Below are 23,371 nucleotides of genomic sequence, written 5' to 3'. Positions count from 1 at the left end.
AGAAGTGCTGGGTACAGTAATCTCTGTGAGAAGAGGTGTTCTATCATTTTGGCAGGATACTGCATTCTTCTATTAAGAAAACAAACAAATATATAAATAGAGGCAGAGTGCTCCTCTGACCTGACCTTACTGCATATCCTTAACTAGAAATATCTGCAGAACAGTGCCCTGGTGCACCCAAGAGGGGGAACTGGGGCCTTCTCAGTATGTGCTGCCATGAATGTGTGTGGGTGAGCCACCCAAGAGAAATGGGATGGGACCCTAAGCAAGGTAGTGGCTATATTTATTTTTTCTTCATTGAAGAACTTTTGAATAAAATGTTAAAATGCTTACAAATTCATAATATATATGCATTAGAAGGCTTTGTGATAAAATGAATGTCTATGCATCTACCCACCCAAATTAAGAAATACAGTACATTATTACCACCACTGAGACTCCAATAATGTCCTTCTTAGTCCCAGAGGTAACCCCTAACCTGATTTTATGCATGTTATGCTCCTGATATGCATCTAACTATTTGTATGTTGATGATGTGATTTTTTTCTATTATGGCTTCATTTAAAGTCCTGATTATTTAAACTCCTCTCATGCTCCTGCTTTTTAAAAACAAGTTTTCCATGTTTGAGCCATATGTAAATGGAATCATACTGTTATCTTCTTCTATGAATTACTTTTCTTCACTCAATATATTTGTGAGATTTGTCTAAGTTGATACATGTAACATACTTTATTCATACTCATTACTGTTTGTTATTCCATTGTGTGAATACTCTAAGACTTATTTATCCATCCTTTTCTTGATGACCATCTGGGTGTCTCCATTTTTTTGTTATTACAAACCATATTTCCATGAATATTCTAATCCAATCTAGTCTTTTGGTCTAAAAATTTCTCCGTTGTATATGCCTGAGAGTAGCATTGTTAGCTCATAGGGAATGAGCATCTTCAACTTTATTAGATCATGCCAAGATCTGAGTGGTTGTCCAAGTTGCAGTCCCAATAGCACTGTTTAAGAAGGAACTCAAGAATGTGAATCAACTATGGGCTGATTCAACTATTGTCCAATATCTGAGTTAAGAGGAAAGAGAGCCAGCATGGCTAAGAAGAATCCCCAGATAATGATGATAATGACATGACGCTGGCCAGGTACTGTTCTCAACACCTCACGCATGTGGACTCATTTCATTTTTATAATTATTCTAAGAGGTATGTACTATTATCCTCACCTGCAGGTAAAAACAAAAAACAAAAAACAAAAAACGGACCACAGAAAAGTTAATTAATTTGGCTGGTAAATGTAGGATCTGGAATTTGAACCATTGCTCTGAACCCCATGACTAATTTTAGCCATTAACCAATGAATTCACTCTAGATGAGCCAGTAATAAGGGCAGCTTCATGTCTGGTGAGTGATTGGCTACTCTGCCATTCAGGGTGGAGCTTACCTTTCCAGTCATATTCCTTATTACACACTGCCTTTTGCAGTTCTCCTCACTGAGAGCTTTGACTGTATTTAGACTTCATTGGAATTTGATTGTTAAGAAGCAAAGAAAAGCATTCTTTCTTGGGTAGCGTGGAATTTGGATGACCTCTTTGGCTAGTGTAAGAAAAAAAATGTGAGAAAGAACTCTTGAACCCAACACCCCAAATCCTAACCTAGCATAACCTACCTGAAGTTGATGTTATGGTTATTGACACTTGCATGGACAAGAAGAGAAATAATTGTTGCTACTGGCCCATCCTCAGGTAGTTTGATGTTAGGTACTGTAGTTTGCATGGCACAATGAAGGGGGAGGATATTGACTATTACAAAGGCTGCCCAAATGGCTAAAATATGACATTATAAGGCTGTCACACGGCATATAGGCATTGCTATTTTTTGTCATGAAAACATCAGCAGAAATGAAAAACCATACATAAATTCATACCTTAAGATCAATAAAGCTGTATTTTTTTTTGGTCCAAATTATTCAGATTAGTCTTTTACATGATATTTCCACTTCCCTTTTCTGTACACAGACATTTGAACAGGGTAGAAAAGTGGTGTTACTGAAATTTAATACCTGGAATCCTTTTTTATGATCCATCTTTAAAAGTAAACATTATTTCATGTATGATTAACAGCAATGTTCTCAAGACAATAATTTCTATTTTTGTTTGTTCGTTTAAAATAGGGATGTTTGTATGAAAACGCTGTACAAGGGCCAAACCATTAAGCTCCTCCAAAGTCAAAGTAGGCATATTTCATGTTGAAATATGTCATTTTAATGTTGAAAGATAAAAAAGAAAGTCTTTAAAGATTTGGCCTATAGAGTAAATTTCAAAATGGGAAACAACACTGGTCCTGTAATGAGATGTAAATCATTACACTGACATTTATCTTCTCCTGGTGAGTTCAATTCCCTGTAGCAGCATAGAGAGGAAAAGAAAATATTGGAACTGAGAGTAATAAAGTGAATATGGCAGGCTCCGCACGTGTGAATGACGCTTCCTTCACAAAATGAGAATAACTGGAAGGCCTAAGACATATTCCCCTTTTCTGAAAATATCCCAGACCTTTTGACTTTTACTGATGTATTTACTGTCTTGAATCTCACCAGTGGGAGAATCACTGGGCTTTGGGACAGGCCACTTTAAAAAGTCAAATGTCTTAGGGACTGTTAGGAAACAATGGGCCATTCATTTGTGACTATGAATTGGATCAATCAGATGGTTTTCCTTTTGGCAGCCAGTTGGGAGGGGTCTACAGTGTGGGGTTCAGAGTAAACTGGTGGCTGAAATGATTGGGAGGAGGGACGTGAAGGATGAGTGAGGCACAGAGGTGAGGGGTTTAGGGCAGCCATGAGGATGCTGAGCACACGGGGAGAAATGGGAACAATGTTAAGGGGATATAAGGAAATGAGCTGGGAAGACAAATTTGGCTTACTTAAAAAATGTGACTGTAGGGGCACCTGGATGGCTCAGGTAGTTAAGCATTTATTTCGGCTCAGATCATGATCTCAGGGTCCTGGGTTGAGCCCCACTTCGGGCTCTGCCCTCAATGGGGAGTCTCCTTGAGATTCTCTCTGTCCCTCTCTCTCTGCCCTCCCCCCATGCTCTCTCTCTCTCTCTCTCAAAATACATACATAAAATCTTAAAAAAAAAAAAAAAAGAAAAAAGAAAAAAGGGTGACTGCATCATAGAACTACTTGATTCCAGGCCACTGATGTTATTCCTCTTAGCATTAAATCAGTTCTGGTGAGCTAATATGACAAACTATAATTTACAATTTTGTTTTTAAGGAAAAATGCATCCAGAAGCTAACAGATTGAATGATTGGCTCTAATTCTTCACTCCCTTGCCTTAGGCTTATGTAGGAGGAGTGCATTTTACTATCCCTTGACTTTGGGGTCATCTGTGGAACTTGATTTTCGCCAACCGTATGTGGGCAAAGTGTGCTAGTTTTGACTCTAGGGCCTTAGGGGCTTTGTCTTTTCCTGCTTGCCCTCTTGTGCCTTATGCACTTCTGCTCTCTCTATGAGACGAGCTTTCCGTGGATAGCTGCTACCCATTTGGCTGAGTTGCAAATTGAAGCAAAGCCATGGAACCGAGCACTAGCTTAAATTAGCTGATCTCTAGCTGACCTGCAGATATGTGAGAATAAATGCTAGTTGTTTTAAGTTACTGAGTTTTGGAATGGTTTGTTACACAGCATCTTTGTGGCAATAGCTAACTGATACACAGAATTCTAAAGAACCCTCTTACAAGTGAATTCTTGGAATATAACCCATTAGTAAATTGGAATTTTCCTGTGCTGCAACAAGATCATTATTCTCTTCTTAATGAGAATTTTTAAAATCCAGTTACAGGTCACTGATAGGACAAGGACACAGTTTGTTACCTGATAAGACAAAGATTAACAGAGACTGCCTTGTACTTGTAGCTAAGCACTACTAGCTATTGCATATAGGAGTGGTTTTCAGACAACTCTACATAAAGTACTAGCGCCTCCAAGGAGTTCTCATAAAGGCTGTCTTGGAGTGGGATTTCCCTCTCTCTCTTCTTCACCTAGCTTCAACCACATCAGAGCTACTTTTATTTGTTTGCATATTGGGCTTCTTTGTAAGATTTTGTCCAATTAAAAGTCTGAGATAAGTTTGAACACCTCCAGTGAACTCCTTGCTTTCTTGGAGTTCATGCTCTCCCATGCCTGTACATCTCTTCCTTCGGCCCAAATTGCTCTCTCTCAGCTTCTCTGTAGAAAGCTCCTATTCATTCTTCAATACTCATGATATCAAAATATGTCTTTGATACTTCTTCCTTCAAAAGATGGGGCCTTAATTGCCATGCCCTTAAGTGTGGGCTAACCTGAGTAACTTTTAAACAAGTGGGATATGCAGGAAGTGACGGTGTGTGATGTCTAAGATTAGGACCTCTCTCTCTGACTCCCTCTATCTGTCTGTCTCTGTCTCAGTATCTCAGTTCACTCATTCTTGGGAAATCTAGCTGCCTTTTTATGAGAACACTCAAACAGCCTGACAGAGAGGCCCAGGAAGATGAACTGAGGCCTCCTGCCAACAGCCATGTGAGTGATCTTGATTGCAACCTAATGAGAAACTTTGAGCTAGCTCTCAAATTCTTGACCCACAGAAATTGCGAGGAAAAAAAAAGTTGGCTTGAAGCTGCTATGTTTTGGGATAATTTGTTATGCAGCAATGCAGGTATCCCCCGCTTTCTGAAAGTTTGTCACTTCACTTTTATGAAAGACTATTAGTACACTGATGGCTTTCTTCATAAAAGTGAAAATCCTCTTCAGATTTCTTTAGGTTAGTGAAAAAAGGTACTAATTTTGGTTAGTGAAAACAGGGTCTTTTATAAAAACTACTCTTCTGAAATTCCTGAGTAAGTGTTAATATTTTTCTTCTTTCTCATAGCCTTTAATATACACTTGATTTGCAGAGTTTATCCCATTGCATGATCTATTTACATATCTGTCTTCCCCATAAAGCATTAGATACTTGTATTCTCAGACGTCTGGCATGGTTCTTGGCATCTTATATATTAGATGAAAGATTTAAAAAAAGCTTCAGCCCAAATCTGAAAAAAAATCACTCAGAGAATAAGACAAAGGATAAAAAAAGAGTTATCTCTATCTCTACCACAGTAATTCTCAGTTTGGACCAGAGATGATAAAAAAGCAGAAAACCCTCAAATGAAGTCAATACTGTATTTTTTTTTGATAGCTTGTGAGCATATGAAACAGTTCTCTTGTTTTGGCAAATGATAGACATTTCTGCTCAGATGGTGGGTCTAAAATCACAGGGTCTGTAAAAGACCAGGATTGGTGTTTTGGGTTTACAGGTGAACAGGTTGGAAATCTATCACCATCCAAAACAAGCTCTGGATTTATGGCTTTGATCAAGTGTAAATAGAAGGTATATAATTTACTAAGCTATAGAGGATGTTTGATGTTTTTTAGAAGCCAGAGCTACAAAGTCAAATCAAAATGGTGGAGCTGGTATCTGGTTAATTCCATGTGGACCCATTGATTTGGAATGAGAGTTTTCTGGATATGCCAGCCTACACAGACCTGGAAAATTGAGTATTAAAACTGAGATTCAATGATGATGATTTGTGTTTTTATTTTAATGATCATCTAGACATTAGTAGGAAAGTACTCTGGGTTATCTGGAGGTCAATCTAACAATCTCTTAGAACTGCCATGTAATTTCAAGTCTCAAGTTCATGATTCACCATGTCTCAAATGGCCCCGCAGGTGACAGGGTTTAACTTCTAATGCAATGTTTCTCAGATGGAGGTCTGTGGGCTTATAAGTTTAAGGATCCACAAGTTCTTACATTTGGAAAACTGTGATAGAGACAATAAATGCTTCCTCGGAGGAGGGATTATTGATTTTTCATCTGGGTAGTCAAGGGAAGGTTTTATGAGGGAGCTGGCATCTGAACTGGCCCTCCAGGACAGACCCTGTATGCTTTCTCTTAACAAATGACATCAAGTGTCTATTTAAACTATCTGCTTGAGAAAATACCCCCCTTCCAGGGGCCATTCATTACTTCCTGGTTTTCTTTGAGAGCCTCGATGTGTTAGTTATATTTAATTATGGTGTGGCCCAGAGAGAAGATGTAAGGAAAACAGTGTGTGCAGGGAGCCATGGAGGAGAGGAGAGGGTGGGGCTGGCAGAGGGAACAGAAAACAGCTCAGGTTAGCTGGACTGCAGGGCACATGCAGGCTACAGTGCACAGGGGGTGCAGTGCTGGCAAAGTCTTTTGTGAAGGCCAAGGCTCAAGAGTCTATTTTTTTTCTGTGATTAGGCAAGGGAGGTGTGTGTGTGTGTATTTTCCAGGGTTGGTCATTTTATACTGATGGGGATGACTCTGACAACATTACAACTAACACAAATTGATGGTCCTATTGTTGAATAACCATGTCAGCATCATTTTGTTTTAGAACTCTTGCTCATCAGTAAAGCTGTTGGGCATGTGGGGAATTTTCAATGTATATGTCACTTTGGGTCCTTGAAGAAGACATAGGAGACATGTTTGGAGTATGTGCCTTGCCCTTGCTGACAGAATGGACCTGGGCAGTCATGTCTAAACTGCGTCACCCTGCCCTCTCTTACCCCCACTCCAGCAGGTGAAATCCAACTTGGCCCTTAATTGTGGGTGAACCAATCCATTGCCTGGGCTGAGCTAATCAGGCTCTGTCTTATGGGGATTTGAAATTTGGACATCAGTAAGATGAGGGAGCTGCCAGAACTGAAAGTTTGTTCCAAGCAAACCGTGTTGAAAGCAGGGGAAGCCTATTGAAAGAGCAAGGTGAAGAAAGAAGAGCGTGACCGAGACAAAATCCATGTAGAGAGAATAACTCTGGTTTTTGGTTTTCCAGTTTCAGTTCTAATTCCAACTTGGCCTGTATCTCATTTGTGTCCTGTCTCTGCTTCCCATTCTCTTTAGGATCGCCTGTTGCATCTTTACAATAAAATTCTCTATGCTTAAGCTGATTTGAGTGGTTACTCTTTCATGCACCCACACATAACCCTTCTAAAATAATGCTGAATTTTCAAATGAAGCCATTCGTTGTTGGGAGACCATCAGGCTGCAGGGAGTATCATCAGCTTACCAGTGCAGGTGCTAAGTCACCTTTCACCGTGAAGACATGAATGGCTTTGGTGTATTATCAAGGACTCTGGGAGACAAGTTGGCAAGTGTGGCTTGACCATTTGCTGGATGAGATCCCACCTCTTAATGCACCAAGGATTGACCAAAGACCTCAGCAGTCACGAAGAAGGTCTACACCAATCATAGCCATGGATATTTTGACAAAAATATGAGACAAGTGACTATATATATATATATATATATATATATATATATATATATGTTTTACCCTTAATTTTCCATTCTTCATTGTGAGTAACAAAATCTCACAGCTGAAGAGAAGTCATCGCCATTCTTTCAGACATGTGATGAAATCTGAAGATCTCTTTATACTAACTGCAGGATTTAATCAGCAGTGGGTAATGTGAATGTGTGTACTCTAATGAATTTCAAGTATTGCAACTGCAGAGGTTGTCAGTGACTGAATTCCTAGGCTATGCAACTTGTAATTGAAAATCTTTACATTTTAGTTCCACCTGTCATTGTTCTAATTCTATTCAAAGAATATCTATTATAATAATACTTTTTCTCTATCAAAAGTTACGCTTTAGTAGAAATGTATATCATTAGAAATTATTAATTCCAACCTGTTGGTAACTTGGAAATCTTGACATTTTTTCGGGTCGTTGAAACTGTAGAAAAGACTTTCATCTTGATAAATAATAAATTTGGTAAATACGAGGTAGCGATGAGAAATATTGTTTTAAAGTCGATTTCCTTTAAGATGCTGGGAATCTTATTCAGGCATCCATGGAGCAGGCAGTATCAGAGGACTACACCAACAGGGGATGGAGACCCAGGGCATCCTCTTTGCACTTTTTCCTTCAAGAGGAGTTGCTCTTCTGCTGCTACTCATGTCTATTTGTGGGAATTCTATTCTTCAAATACAGAGGCTAACGGCAGCATAATGAAGTTTTGCGTATCCTCGCTCTTGCTAGATTTCTTTGAGCATGGACGGTTTACAAGGAACAACCAAACTGCACCACAAAATGATATTGATATTATGGGATTGCATCAATAGCATTGGCTGTTTCATTTCCATTCACTTATCAGACATATTTACTTCTCAGATATTTCCTTAACCGGAATTGACTGTACTATAATTGCCTATTTCTTTGGTCCATTGGCTGTTAACCTTGAAGTGACTGGGGTAGAGCTGGCGAGGCCTTCCCTGTCAGGCCTGACCTCTCACTATGCTGGAGAGAGCGCTACCATGACAACGGCGACAGATGTCAGCTAAGCAATGTGCACCCTAGAAAGACTCCTGTATTGAGAAAATCGATCTTGTAATGGTGCCACGGAGCACATTCGCTGAACTGCCAAGTGTTCTAGGCTTAATCATTTATTTCATCTAGCAGAGAGAAGAAAACATAAAAGAAATGAAATGAATTTGACCTCTGTCTTTTGAGTGACTTTAGTGCTACACTGAATTCTAGCAAATGCCTCTTATGAATTTTAAAAAATTACATTAGGAATAACATTTTGAAGTGAAATGACTCTTGTAATGCCAACCCTCCAGAAACATGTTATTTCAAATGTCAGACACATAATAGTAATTTGCTACTTTCTGTGTATGTCCAGGGGTTAGCTCCGTCTTGGGTATGTTTCAGGCAAATTATTATAAAGGAACCAGGAATGAAGCAGACCAGAGCCTGCTGCCTTGGCTTTCTCTCTTTTTCTTAGCATAAGGGGTCTTCCTTTGTGCTGATGATCATGGGGCTTAGTGAGTAGCATCAACAGTGTTTCATATTGACAGCTTCACACCCCCTCTCAATTTTATAGTCTTCCAATAGCATGCTCGTGTCTCTGTCTCCAGAGTGGAGTTTGTCTCCGTGACAGTTAATCCTGGGACAGCCTTCCATCGCCTTGATAGGCTTGTCATTCAAGCCTTGACACCTCTCATTCATTTGAGTCTGGCCTGCTGGATATGCAAATGACGGAGGACTGAAAACCATAATTCCTCAGCCGTGATGGCCAGTATGTCAATGTCACTATTTTTGGAACGACCATTTGGGTAGTAGTCGGGGAGTGGTGGAAAGCTAAACCAGGGGACACGGAATGCACTTCTGACCTTTCTTTGGCTCAGAACTACATTTTTTGAAAAGCAAACCCTCAAACCAAGACAAACCCCAAAGCTTAAAGATTGTAGACAAATTTCTCTGATAACCTTGCCCATATAAATAAATATCATTGAGAGTGATTACAGTGAAAAGGATCTCTTAAGATTTTCAATGCGATATGTCTGTCTCTTGTGCTGTGGGATATTTTATTGCATTTTTGCCCTCAAGTGGAGCTGACGGGAGCCAAGCTTGTAATTTAAATCAATAAGAACCCTTTACCATGGCCATAAAATACTTGGCTAAACCTTTGAAGTGGCCACAGTTGAATGCACAGTGAACACAGTATAAATGTTCCTTAAGATGTATTGTATGAGACCACTACTAAAACAGCATTCAAAGGAACCGGCCTTAAGCATCTTTTGTGACTGATGGGAGAGGGTCCCGCCTGCTTTTGATCATTTACATGCACTGTTCGCCTTGCCACTCGAAGTGGCTCCAAACAAGCCCTCTTAATTGGCACATCATCCCGGCCGCAGCCTTCTGCTTTCTCTTCAGACCTTTTCACTATCTCTTTGGCAGTGTTTCTGGGATCTGGGTCCCCTTCGAAACCAGTAATCCACATCTGATATGCTGTTGTGTTGACTGCCCCTGTTCCTTTGCACTGTAGCCGGGAAAACAGAACAAAGGCGGGTTGTTCATCCCTGTCAGGGGAGCAGGGAGCATGGCGTGGGGGTTCCACAAAGCCGGCAGGGCAGCGGGCTCTGCAGGAAAGCGAAGGCCCCGGCTGCCGCTTACCTGTTTGTTTCTTTTGCAGTTTTTGGAGCAGAGTTCTTCAGCAAACTGTCAGACCTGAAGAAATGGTGTTTGGCTCCCTCTGTTCCTCTCTCTGCCTCACAACTGTTCTCGCCTTTCCCTTTCTCGGCTCCCTTTTGTTGCCTTTGCTTCTCCTTTGTGTGGATGGATGGACGGATGGATGGATGAATGGATGGGCGCTCCTCACTCTTGTCCTCTGTGTCTCTGTCTCTCTTTGTCTCTCACTCTTTGTCTCTCTGTCTCTCTCTCTCAGATTCTAAAATCCTCTCTGATTCTGTAATAACAGTAAACAGTAATCATCTGAGTTTGGAATTTGGCCATGATACCTTTGGGACACGCTCCCTCTCCTGGTTGATAATGTTGCAGTTATTATGCTGAAGGTGCGGGCTCAAACCTGGGTTGACCGTCACTTCCTTCCAGAATCCTCAGCTGACCACTTTTCTTGGCCACTGCCTCACGGGAGTCACTTATTCTTGGTGAAAAACCAAAGATAGGGACCAGAGTCACAGCCACTTTCCACTTCGATAAAATACAACCTTTCGCACAGTTCCCCCAGTCTTAGAATGGGACCTCCATGTATCCCAGTGGTTAAGGAGATGGATACACACTCTGTGTGGCCTTTCTTCCTGAGGTAGGCACTTTCTGAAGGGCCCCTCTGGGCCCAGATCTGACCCCTGTCGTGGGTCACATGTCATGTATGTTTGCCGCATGTGGTCTGGCCACACGTTGTTGTCTGGCCTCTGCAAACCCAACATGATTAGGTGGCCTATGACATTTCATCTGATGTTTACCAATTTTTTTTTTTTTTTGCTTGTATGTGACAGCAGAGTAGGCAGGGCCTTGAAAATGCACTACTTCATGTTGATGAAGTCAATGTGTGTAAATGGCACTTAAAAATGTGTGCAACGGTAAGCTATCAGGGCTGAAATCAGATTTTAAAGACATACCAATGAGATTCAGTGCTTGGAACTGGTCTGGGTCCTGATTTGAACAAACTAACTGTGAAAAGGTTTTTTTGTTGAGACAACTGGGGACTTTTGACTATGGACTGATTATTAGATCACTTAAAAAGTTCTACAGGGGAAAAAAATACTACTTGCAAAGAAACGTACAGAATAGATAAATCTGCACCGTAGATGATAATGATTCAAACTGGGTGATGAGCAGAAGAAAGGCTCATGGCCCTATTCTCTCTATTTTTCTATATGTTTTAAAATATTCTGTACTACAAAGCCAGAAAAAGTCAACATGCCTCTTCAGGATTGCACAGTCACCACATTTACACCTACTGTTCAACGGAATTTTATCTCATAGGTCTTTAACTGTTTTCCTGTCAGCCTTTTACTTCACATGGACAAATCATGCTTCTGTTATATGGCTGTTTGAAAGATATCTCCATCTCTTTGCCATCTGTGGCTTGAGCTTTAACGTTTGACGTGGGAATATTTGCCTGCCTGCTCTCCCGATTTGGACTGTAAGCAGCTTGAAAGCAGGCCTGTTTCAGGGCACCTGGGTAACTCAGTTGGTTAAATCTCCAACTCTTGGTCATGAGGTTGAGCCCCACATCGTGCTCCGTGCTCAGCGAGGAGTCTGCTTGAGATTCTCTCTCTCCCTCTGCCCCTCCCCTACGCTGGCACATGTGTGCTCACTCTCTCTCTCTCAAAGAAAAATGAAAAAAGAAAAAAGAAAAAGAAAGCAGGCTTGTTTCTTACCTGTCGGGATTTCCTACCTCGAATCTCGCAGTAGAAGGCCCAGAACAGGCTGGAACACATAAACCGTGGTAACACATAAACCGTGAAATCTAAGCAACTGAATGCAACAAAAGTCCATTTCCTGTTGTGTGTCAGGCATCCCTGTTTTGTCTTGCAGCTGCGCTCTCGGGAGCAGGTGGCCTTCCATGAGACTCCAGCAGGGCAAGAGAGAGATGGAGGTAGCTGGCTGGCTTTGGACTGCCTTGTCCTTGGAACGTCCCACAGAATTTTCCCCACAGTCCATAGGCTGGAACTAGTCACATGGCCCCACAACCGCAAGGGAGGCTGGGATATGGAGGGGAGCATGTGGATATTTGGTGAGCATGAACCTCTGTCACACAGAGCTAAGTGATGTTTGTTGAAGCTGCTTCTTACCCCACATGCATATGCCTCCTGAATTTCAACATGAGAGAATGCCAGGGAAGGATGCTTTGTGTTATTTGTATAAGATAAGAAAATGATAACCGGACTGTTTCCTCCTTCTCCTTCTTCTTCTTCTTCTTCTTTTTTTTTTTTACCACACACTGGATTCTTTTCTCTGCAGCTGGGACCCTCTCTCCAGTTAATGGCAAGACCCCAGCGCTCTAACCGGTCACTGTTCCAAGTATTTGGCTCTGTGGCTATGACAGTTGGAATTGGAGGCAGAGGGACCCGTCTTACGTCTGTGCCTAAAGATGTTATAGCTCTACCCTGTCTAGGGACCAGCTCTGGCTGCTACAAGCTGAGGGTGCTCATAGGATGGAGTGGGACACTGATTGGGGCCTACACAGTTAACATAGTAATAACAAAAAAATAACAGTGGTATATCAGACCACTGTAATTATACATTATAGTGAGAAGTTTTATCTAAGGAATGGACACCACTAACTAAATAGAGAAAATGTAGACTCTTAAGCCAGGTACACATTGCTCTGTATGTGCTATGCTACTATCTTCCTCAAATTTAGTGATTGACAGCTACCTGTAGATATTTACTTATAGGTAAATGGTCTATATGAATTGGTGTTACAGACCTCTCTACCTGCTCTGTTCTGCCTCCCTTCCACCCCCTTCCTCCATGACTTTTTGTTCCAGGCTCACTACTGTGAAAATGCCATTTCTTGTCCGTGGTGCAGAATGTGCCCATTAAAACTGATATGAATGAGAAAACCAATCTCCAATTACCACACCAGCCATTGTTTTGGATGTAAATTTCATTCACTTAATTTTTTCCCAACAGGTACATATCGAGCATGTGTAAGCCCTGTGTGCCTAGGGTGATGCCAAAGAGCTAGAAGTTGTGACCTAGTTGAGTAACTGTCTGCTTGGATCCTATGGATGAATCCCTCAGTGTTGTTCAAGCAAGGAAGAATCCAGTGGCAAAGATTCACCTGGGGAGACAATGGAAGGATGAGGCAGAGCTACCACCTGGAGCAGGGGACAGGAACCGTCAGGACACAAGGTGCCCCAGGTCAGGGAATCCCTGTCTCTCTATGGGGTCACAGGCTCTGTCTTTCCTTGCATCTCTGCTTCTCTCTGGGCCTTTGCTCCATTATCTCTCTCTGCTGACTGGCTTCTGCTACCTCATGGCATTTGTCCCCATCTGTGTCACATTGCTGTGGCTCTGGCTTGACATGGCCCTGCCTGGATCTCATAGCACCCTTTCAACTTCTTGTCACTCTCATGGAATTCCTTAGCTCAGACTCCTGACAAAGACATTCTGATTGATCCAGTTCTCTTTCTCTCCACTATGTTTTAGGTTCTATACCAGGGGGCATTGGGAAGCTTTTGGTTTGGTGAACATGCCTGGTCTAGTTGGCCATGATGGATTGGGGGGGTGGGGGCCTGTTGTGTTGTACAGTGCATGGACACATGGTGACAAGAGCTGTGGGTGGGGCAGGTTCCTCAGAAGAGGCTGTGTTATTGCAGCCCTACTGGGGCTAAGAGGTGAAGGTACTCAACCAGGTAGATACCTTATGGATGCTGATCTGAGAGTCTCCTAGAAACAATGGGCAGCCATTCAGGGCATTAAGAGGAGGGTGATCTGACTATTTGTCTCTTCAAATGGCCCCTGTGACTGTGTCCTGGAGAGTGAGCTGGAGGGCCACAGATAGAAGGGGCGGGGGTGAGCGACACTAAGGTCACTTTAGAGATAGAAGAAGAACTGGATGGGTTACCCTGTGTTTGGCAGTGAATGGTAGTCATCTCTTGCCCCTCTCCCCCTGGATATCTGGGCTCTATCACACTGGTCCCCTTTTAGTTCCTCAAATTCCCTTAGCTCATTTCCTCCTCAGGGCCTTTGCACCCACTCCTCATGTGCCCTTTGTTGGAACTTTCCAGCTCCACCTACTCATCCTTCAGTTTCAGCTCCAGTGTTACTTCCCCAGAAAGCCTTCTCTGACACCCTTCCACAAGCAAAATAGGTAAGACCCTTAGTTCACAATTAGTTATTTAATGTCTGTTCTTCCATTAGAATGCAAGTCATTTGAGTTCAAGGATTATGTTAACCATATTAAAAGAAGAATCCCCTGTACCAATATGCTGCCTGTTAGATAGTGGGACCTTAATAGATATATTTTGAATGAAGTATGCTGGCTTTTCTCATACTGTCTTGTTCAATCCTCCTTACAGTTTTATAACTGCATTTTTATGGATGTGCAAACCAAAGCTTAGAGAATACAAGGCAAGAAAGTGGCAGACCCAGGATGTGAAGCTAAGAGTGTTTAACACCAAAGTCTTCACTCTTCATATCACAGCAGGAATAAGGTGAGGTTATTTTATTCAAGCAACCTAATTCAGATTAGGCCAGAACACTATGAATTCATTTTGTTCCCTTGCTCCATCCTACTGAGATCAATTTAATTCACTTAGTATTTATGGAGTGCCATGAACTCAATTCACTATGTTAAATGGGAGGGCAAGAAGGGACAGGCTGGGCTTCAAGGAAATGCTTGTAGTAAGCTGGACGTAGAGGGCCTCAGGAGGAGGAGAAGCTCGATGCCTCCCAGAGGAGCAGCCTGGCCAAAGGCCCGGGGCATTGAGTCATTAGGAATGACTTTTGGGGTTGGCAAGGTCCTACTGTCCCCAATCCCTGCTGAGATGGGTAAAACATTGAGGCTGGCTGCTTCATGGAAAGCACTTGGCTTTGGAGTCCCCCTCTGCTACTTTCTAGCTGAGTAACAGTGGGCAAGATACTTCCACTCTCCCAATTTGCAGGGTTGTGGTGAAGATTTTACGAGAAAATGCAGGTATAGCACCAGGCTCAGTGCCTAGCATAAGGTGTTGACGGATATATGTGACCTTCCATTACCACTGAGCCACTGGGCAAGCATCCTGTCTGCTCATCCAGATGGAACAACCTGGGAGGGTGCAGAGAAACATTTCATAGTGGGGGGTCCAGAAAGTCAGTGGCCAAGAGTATCAGAAACAGTGACAAGAAGATACCCCCACTCCCCCCTTTTTTATTGTTGAGATGACATTTATATAACATAAATTAACAGTTTTAAAGTGTACAACTCTGTGGCATTTAGTACATTCATAGTGTTGTACAACTATAACTTGTGTCAAGTTCCAAAGAGTTTTCATCACCCTAAGAAAAACCCTGTACCTGATCAGCAATCACTCCCCCAGTCCTTCCACCTCTCAGCCCCTGGCAACCATCGATTTGAGTTCTGTCTCTAAGGGTTTACCTATTCTGGATATTTTGTATAAACACAATCATACGGTATATGTGACCTGTTGTGTCTGGCTTCTTCCACTCGGCATCATGTTTTGGGGGTTCATCCATGTTGTTGCACGTGTCAGAATTTCCTTCCTTTTTTGTGGCTGAGTAATATTCCTTTGTATGTCCATATCACCTTTTGTTTATCCATTCATCTGTGGTTGGATATTTGGGTTGTTTCTCCCTCTTGCTATTGAGTATAATGCTGCTATGAACATTCACACACAAGTGTTTGAATACCTGTTTTCAATTCGTTGGGGCTTATATACCTAGGAGTAGAATTACTGAGTCATAAAGTAATTTTCTGCTTAATTTTTGGAGAAACTACCAAACAGTTTTCCACAGTGGCTACACTGTTTTGCGTTCCCACTAGCGATGCACAAAGAGTTCAGAGTTCTCTTCAGCCACCACTTGCTTTCTGGTGGCTTGGGTTATAGCCATCCCAGGGGGGAAGAAGTGGTTTCCATTTGCGTTTCCTCCCACCTTTATTTTCTCAATGCGGAAGAGGAATTGGGTCTTCGAGGCTTCTCTGACTTCTCAGACCATCCCTCGTGGTTAACATGTTAAAGAGGCTGCCACAGGGAAAGATGTCCACGGATACACTTCGAGCTGAATTTTAAATTAGGACAAACCATGGAAGGCCATTTGGGAGCACTCCTCATTGAAATTACAAATGCACACACACTTTGACCCGGAGTTCCAAGTCTAAGAATCTGTTTTATGGATATACTCCCATGTGAACAGAATGATGTATATATATGGTTGCTCACTGCAGTGTTATTTATAACAGCGGCAGATGGGAAACGAACTCAGCGCTCCTCACTGGGGGACTGGTTAAACAAATTTGGGGACGGGCCTACAATGGGATACTGTACAGTTCTAACAAAGGTGGAGGCACCTCTTTGTGGGCTGATACAGAAGGAATTCCAAGACAGATTGTCAAGTGAAAAACAAAGCAAGATGTAGAACAGTGTTTCAAATAGGTTGCCCATCATATAAAAATGGGAGAAAAAAATGTGTGTGTGTGTGTATGTGTGTGTGTGTATTTTCTTGCATATTCATGAAGTACCTCTGGCAGAGGAAATTGGTGATGGGGGACAAGAATGGGAAGTACAGTATTTACATTCTACCTTCTTGTGCTTTTGGAATTTTAAACTGTCCAAATATATTTTTCGTTCAAAAAACAAATGAACGAAATTAAAATAAAGAGAATTCATAATCCCTAAAGATCTCACTGATTTGGGCTCTGTTATTCTGATTTTATGGTCAGTTTGATAGGACATGGACTCTAATGTAAGATTTTTTTTTTTTTTTTTATGCAAGCCTATGCCAGGGATAGGATTGTAGGAGAAGTAATTCAAACTCCCATCCTTCCCCCTCCCACTGCAGTCCTGGCTGCAGCCGCAGCTTGCTGACTTGACCACAATTTGAGCTTGAGTCAGCCAGCCTGAGGCCAACCCAAGTAACCTCCTGCAGCACGCCGTCCCTCAGGCCTTCCCTGGGTGAGGGGGCCCTAGGGGGCTCAGACCACAACTGAAGGACCAAAGGAGCAGAGGAGCAGATGTGGGTGGCCCTAGGCACTGGATGGAGATTGTGTCCTAAGTACATCTTCGAACCTGAGACCTGGAGCTCAGTGCCACTCCCCTACCAGGCAGCCCAGAGGGCTTGGAGCAGACCAGAAGGCCCCAGACACGGCTGAGTGCTGCCACTTTCTTGCTAAGTGACCTTGGGCAGATCACCACAAGTTTCTGAACCTCTGTCTTCTCATCTCTAAATGGGGCTAATCAAGGCAAGATTGTTGTGTGTTGAGGAGGAAAACTAAGAGGGCTTTTAAAATGTAAGCTCTCTGAAATGCATAGAAGAACATGAAGGGTTATCTTGAAAGTCACTGAAAAGTCCACATTGGCTAAACGTCTCTGTGTGTGAGGTGTTTGAGAGCTGAGGAGACCACAGATGAAAGTAACACATTTTCCACCCTTCAAGGTTTTGAGGGCTCATCGGCTAGTGGGAGAGGCGGATGTGAGACGATTTATTACAGCCATGTGTTCAGCGTAGAACAGAATAGAATCTATTGTGTAAGGGGACAGAGAGGAGGGCATCCATCCTGCTGGGGACTTCAGCAAATGTTCCAGGCACCAGACTATATTAGGGTAGAATCTGGAAAGGGAAGTAGGAGGTTGCCAGGTTCACACAGAACATTCCAGGTGGAGGCAACAGTCTGTGAAAAGGCAAGACAGGAGAAAGAGTAGAGTGTCTTTGGGCACTTCCACGCAACTGTCTGCTGCAGACACAGGGTGTGAGGGAGGAGGGGGGCAGAGGAGGGACGAGCAGGACTCCTATCAGAAGCCTTTTTATCGTAGGTCACAGCCAGAGGGCGCAGTAAGAAATATAGAGCAAATAAGTCAATATGGAGCAGCAAGGAATCATTTTATAGAACCCCTGAGTGAGCTGTAAGATACAGAAGACCCTGAGCCACCCGATTTTTCAGTCCAGGCACTAGATGAGTCTGGCTCCCAGTCATGAAGTCAGCCCGGGCATTGTGTCTTCCTGGCTGAGATGTCCATCCTTCCTCCCGACAACAGGGCGACCCAGAGACAAGCTGTCCTCACTGGCAGTCCCTTGTCCCACAGCATCCATGAGCACAGGAAGTTGCTGTGTCCCAGGATGAAGTCACTGATCTAGAACACAGGGCGCTCTCTTATTGGTGAGAGCCACTTTGGAGAAGTCTTCTGCTCAGGGTAAGTCCCAAGATCAAATGTGAGACACATGCTTCATGCTTTCCAAACCCCAGACACGATCATGCTCCTCCCCCAATTTGAAAACTGCCTTGGGTCCTCTCTGACTGCAGAATCCAGCCTAAACTGCTTGTCCTGATGCCCTGGGGTTATCCACAACAGGCCCCTCACCTTCCCTGTAGTCTCAGCTGCGGATACCAGGGGGAATCACCTCCTCTTCTGGATTCTCAGCAGTTGGCACCTTCCTCTCTAAGAGCTCTTTCCAGATTGTTCGTTTTTGTGCCCATTTCTTAGGAAGTTTGTGGTTCCTTGAGGATAGGGGTCATGTGTGACTCTGTAGTTTCGGGGTCCAGCTGTAGGTCTGGCTCATAGTAGATGCTTAGTAAATGCTTAAAGAATGGATGCCTGGGGGCAATGGGGAGGGAGGTGTGATCTCTGGCAAAGATGTAGGGAATGTTTTCTGAAAAGAGTGAGCGGTCAGGAATGGTGAGTGGGATCCTCTTCTTCCTTTTCTCTTGCTTTTAAAAAAATTCTCTCCCTCTTGCACTGCTGCCCTCACATCTATGTTTTATGCATCCTTAATTCTCCAGAAATACCTTCTGTGCTGGCCTTTATGGATTTGGGATATGGATACTCACATAACGCCCCCACACAAGAACATCTATCGTGGTTGATAAATCAGAGATCTCTAATGCAGATTTCTACTTTACCATTCTTCATTGAATATATTAGGAAATATTAGTCACAATGAAAATGAGAGGTAGGAGAAACATAATTCAGTGTTCTGACACAAGGTTGTTTTCTATGGTCCACAGGCTAGGTTTTTTTTTTCAATTAGAATTAGAAACTGATGATACTTTCACTTTTTCCCTTAGGAAAATATTTATGGATCTAGCCATCTTACTTTGAGGGTAATTCTCCGATGATTCTGCCTAAATGTTTCTCCTTTAATTTCATCCCAAGGCCAAGCTTTAATGCTTGAAATGATTAGTTCACCCTGCAACTAATTTAGAATTTGAGTTAACACAGACACAGTTTTCATGTATATTCTCATAATATTTGAAATAACCCTTTATCTCCAAAGTGTCAGAGTTGTACTTACAAATGTGCAGAATTTCATCCAAGGTGGTCACCAGTTTATAAACCAAGGGCTCAACAAATCAAGGCCTTCTGAATCATCAGGCCCTACCTACTATTTTTAAAGACTTTAATGCTTATGACGCATGAATAGGTATTGTAGGCTTATTACAAATTTCAAATTTTAGTCAGTTGGTCTCATTTACTTATTAAGAGCCATTTATAGAAAATTCAGTTCACCCGACTATCTGCATAGGGTAATGTGGGCAAAGACTGGGTAAACCCGTGAGAACTATACACCTTTTAGGTATTATATTAATGTCTGCATGTCATTGCACCTGCCAGACTGCATTTTAAAAAGGTGGAGACACACTACATATATTTGTCTACCATTTCTGTTACAAATAAATCTTTATTATTTTCCACATTAAGATAAACGAAACCAGAGAAGGGATGTAATTACCAAACATAAAGATCCAGGAAGAAAATGATCTTTTCTTTTCTTTTTTTCTTCTTTCTTTCTCTCTCTCTCTCTCTTTCTTTCTTTCTTAAAAATCTTATTTATTTACTTGAGAGAGAGAGAGAGAGAGAGCAGGCGTGAGCACATGAGCGGGGTGAGGGGTAGAGGGAGAGGGAGAGAGAGAATCTCAAGCAGACTCTTCACTGAGTATGGAGCCCGACATGGAGTTCAATCTCACGACCCTGAGATCATGACCTGAGCTGAAATCAAGAGTCGGACGCTTAACTGACTGAGCCACCCAGGCACCCCTCATATCTTCCTATATCCTCAAGAGAAACTAACTCTTGCTTCCCAGGTACTTGCATTTTCAAGTCGGGTAATAACCTTCATCCAAAGTGAGGGAGCCCTTCCACTGGAGATAAGAAGTGACTTAGCCATAAAACCCAACACTATCCCTCCCCGCAATGTGCTTCCTGATGGTCTTCCTTCCAGCAGAGCTGGTTTGAAGGCTCTGGACTTTTGGCCATGGCTTCAGGCTGCTGTCCTATGTGGCCAGCCTCAGAGGGCCCTCTGAAAACCCAAAGAAGCTTCATCTGCCAGGGGATTAATTTCTTGTCTTAAAATCATCCTTAAGAGATAGTATTTAAACATTCACTCTCTTGACCCTAGAATTCTCTTCTCAGAGTAATAGGTCAATTACACAGGTGGCGACTTTCCCCCCACAGCAGCTACAGGGATCGTATCTGGTAACGCAGCTCCTCACTACACTTGCAATACCATGCTCCTCCCCAGGGCCTACAAGGTCCTTTAGGATCCTGCTCCCTCTACATCCCCAGGTGATGCCTCTGCCTCTGCCCTTCACCCACCCTGCTCTGGGTCCACTCTTTTCTTGTCTTTATCAGCACCATCTTCATTTTCATCCTGGATCTTTTATGTTTGGTAATTACTTCTTTATTTGTCTATTTTCTTCCCCCACCAGACTGTGAACTGCATGGGAGCAAACACTACAGGTCTGCTGTCTCATTGCCATCCATCCAGGCCTGGCAGGTGCCAGGCTCAAAGTTGATATTGTTGGCAGAGACTGCCAGTTGTCCATCTGACTCTGTTCTCCTTCCTATAGTAATAGGATTTAAGCCGCATATTGCCTGGTACCCAGCTAGACCACATGAGCAGCATCCTGTAGGGCTGGGTGGCTAGATGCCCAAGTCATCACCTGAGGAAGGAGAGAGGAAGTGACGTGTGTAACTTCTGCCTCGTTTGCTCAGAAACCAAGGCCTAGCTCCCAGACTGGTACTCGCCTTCCTGAGGGTAGGAACATGGCGGTGCCCATGTTCAGCTTGACCACGTAAACAGGGCACCACTCTGGATGGTGACAGAACAGCTGGATGAAAGGTGAAACATGCATCTAAATGACTATATATGGCAGAGCTCCCCCAACCTGGACCATTTGCCTTATAATGTTACATGAGTGTGGAATAAACTTGTGCTTTTAAAAGCCACTGTATTGGGGTGCCTGGCTGGCTCAGTCGGTAGAGCATGTGACTCTTGATCTTGGGGTTGTGAGTTAGAGCCCCACATTGGGTGTAGAGATTACTTAAATAAATACATAAATCTTAAAAAAAAAAAGCCACTGTATTTGGTGGTCTCTTTGTTATTCAGCTTAGTTTTCAACCTGACTGACACGCTGTTGAATAAATAGTTGTTGAACCATCAGGGGCTTGCCATATTACCCTCTGCTATCATACCACGAGGGCACGTCATCACTGGGGGCAGTCAGCACCGGGAATCATTCACTAAGCACCTGCTGGGTACTGGAAAAAACACACACCATGAACTGTCCTATGCTGGTTGGGTATCCTCATCTTTTCCCACTCGAAAGTTCCCTTGTGCCTTGCAGTGTCTCACTGCATCGTTGACAGATTTTGCTCTGCCTTTCAAAAGGGACCAAACTTGAAAGAATGTCACAAGCCATGCAGCATGTGTTGAAGATTCTAGGTCGCTCTGTGATAAAAGTTCTTGTGTGAGACAGAAATGCCATCTCACGGCTTGTGGCAACCTGTGACCCGCATCATAGTGGAGAGTCCTGTCCATTTAACAGTGCTATAGTGACTGGCACAGTTCATGTCTGTGGCATTTCATACCCGAACTTTTAATGTTAGACAAGTTTTTCCTGAAACTCTTGTTCCATGATGGTGGGTGGTTGTGTTTGTTTACTGAACTTTTGGGGAGTATGCTAGCTGTGAGTCATGATTTCCCTAAGGAATTGTCAATTATGGCTTTAATTATGGAAAAAAGTTTTCCCTTTCTCAATGAACTTTTCTACTTAGGTGCAGTATATTTTTAAGCTCCGCTATTTTTGAAGAAAGACATTTAGTAGTCATTCAGTTAATCTCTTACCTCCTCCCAGAGGTAGCATTTAAGAAGTCGTCAGGATTTAGGCTTGTTTTAAGGCCATTCCTGCAGCAAACAGACTCTGAGATGGGGATTTGTATGCTGGAAGTTGATTGGAGAATGCTCTGGAAACAATACTTGAGAGGGATGAGGGAAGGAGAAGGGCACAGAAGGAGGAGTTGAACTTCAGTGAAGCTAGGATCTAGAGCTAGAATGGCCCCTCAGAGCGGTCCTATATTGAGGCAAGGGGGCTGGGCTTTTATAGTGCTCCTTCCTCCCATTTACCTGTCGTGAGATATGGCTAGAAGGGAAAGTAACCTCTGATGAGGCAGCTCCCTTAGCCAAGGGCAAGGACTAGAGAGGGCCTAAGATGTGAGTTAGAAGTAGCTCAAACTCTTTGCAACTAGGCGGGTGAGTGTCATGGTCCTAAAGAGGGCTCTAGGCGGCGCTGTCTGGCACCCACTTGCAGGGCTTCAGCATCGAATTAGCACCTGAATAACGCTAGCCTCAGGAGGGCACTACCTTGCCCATTTTGTTCCTTGCAGTATCTCCTGCTCTTAGAACAATGCCTAGCGCCTAGCAGAAGCTCAGTAGGTATTTGCTGAATAAATAAATGAAAGCAAGAACACGCGGGATTACTCAAGGGATATACAAATTATGATACCTTTAATAACCTTTGTCAAAATTAAGGAACCTTACTTGACTTTAAACTTCCAAGTAGAAGCTGGAATCTTTTTTTTTTTTTTTAAAGATTTTATTTATTTGACAGAGACACAGCGAGAGAGGGAACACAAGCCGGGGGAGTGGAGTGGGAGAGGGAGAAGCAGGCTTCCCAGAGAGCAGGGAGCCCGATGCGGGGCTCGATCCCAGGACCCTGGGATCATGACCTGAGCCGAAGGCAGACACTTAACGACTGAGCCACCCAGGTGCCCCTAGAAGCTGGAATCTTTATAGATGTATTGAAACTATACATGTATCATAAACTCTACCATTTCCTACCAGATTGTGGGAAAATGTTTTGAGTCCACTTGAGTAGTCAGGCAAGGGGCAGATGAGTTTCTTGTGAGGCAGGAATAAGTCAATGCATTCAGGGAAAAATACTCTAAACTCAAAATAAGAACACATGGTGTGATGAGATTTGACAATAGGAGAGAATATTTTAAGTTGGGGCCTCCATGGAAAATCCAGGAGACATCTTTGCCAAACTCACAGGCTGAGGGTTCTG

General features: G+C 42.9%; 1 long non-coding RNA gene across 3 annotated transcripts in view; it reads left to right on the top strand.

The window, feature by feature from the left end:
• Positions 1-19,654, top strand: part of LOC116630941 — a 41,581-nt gene extending 21,927 nt beyond the window's left edge. For 2 of the 3 annotated variants that reach the window (XR_004299044.1, XR_004299042.1), the window contains exons 4-7: positions 11,902-12,100; positions 13,003-13,233; positions 14,394-14,528; positions 18,066-19,654. This is a non-coding gene — a long non-coding RNA (uncharacterized LOC116630941). Of the gene's footprint in view, positions 1-11,901; positions 12,101-13,002; positions 13,234-14,102; positions 14,186-14,393; positions 14,529-18,065 lie in introns of all 3 variants that reach the window. The other variant, XR_004299043.1, reaches the window with a different exon arrangement.
• Positions 19,655-23,371: the final 3,717 nt, after the last annotated feature.

The sequence above is a fragment of the Phoca vitulina genome, unplaced genomic scaffold (genome assembly GCF_004348235.1).
Source record: "Phoca vitulina isolate PV1807 unplaced genomic scaffold, GSC_HSeal_1.0 scaffold4, whole genome shotgun sequence".
NCBI classification, from domain to species: domain Eukaryota; kingdom Metazoa; phylum Chordata; class Mammalia; order Carnivora; family Phocidae; genus Phoca; species Phoca vitulina.
The sequence above is the reverse complement of the archived record's forward strand: the minus strand, read 5'-3'. Positions and strand labels throughout refer to the sequence as shown.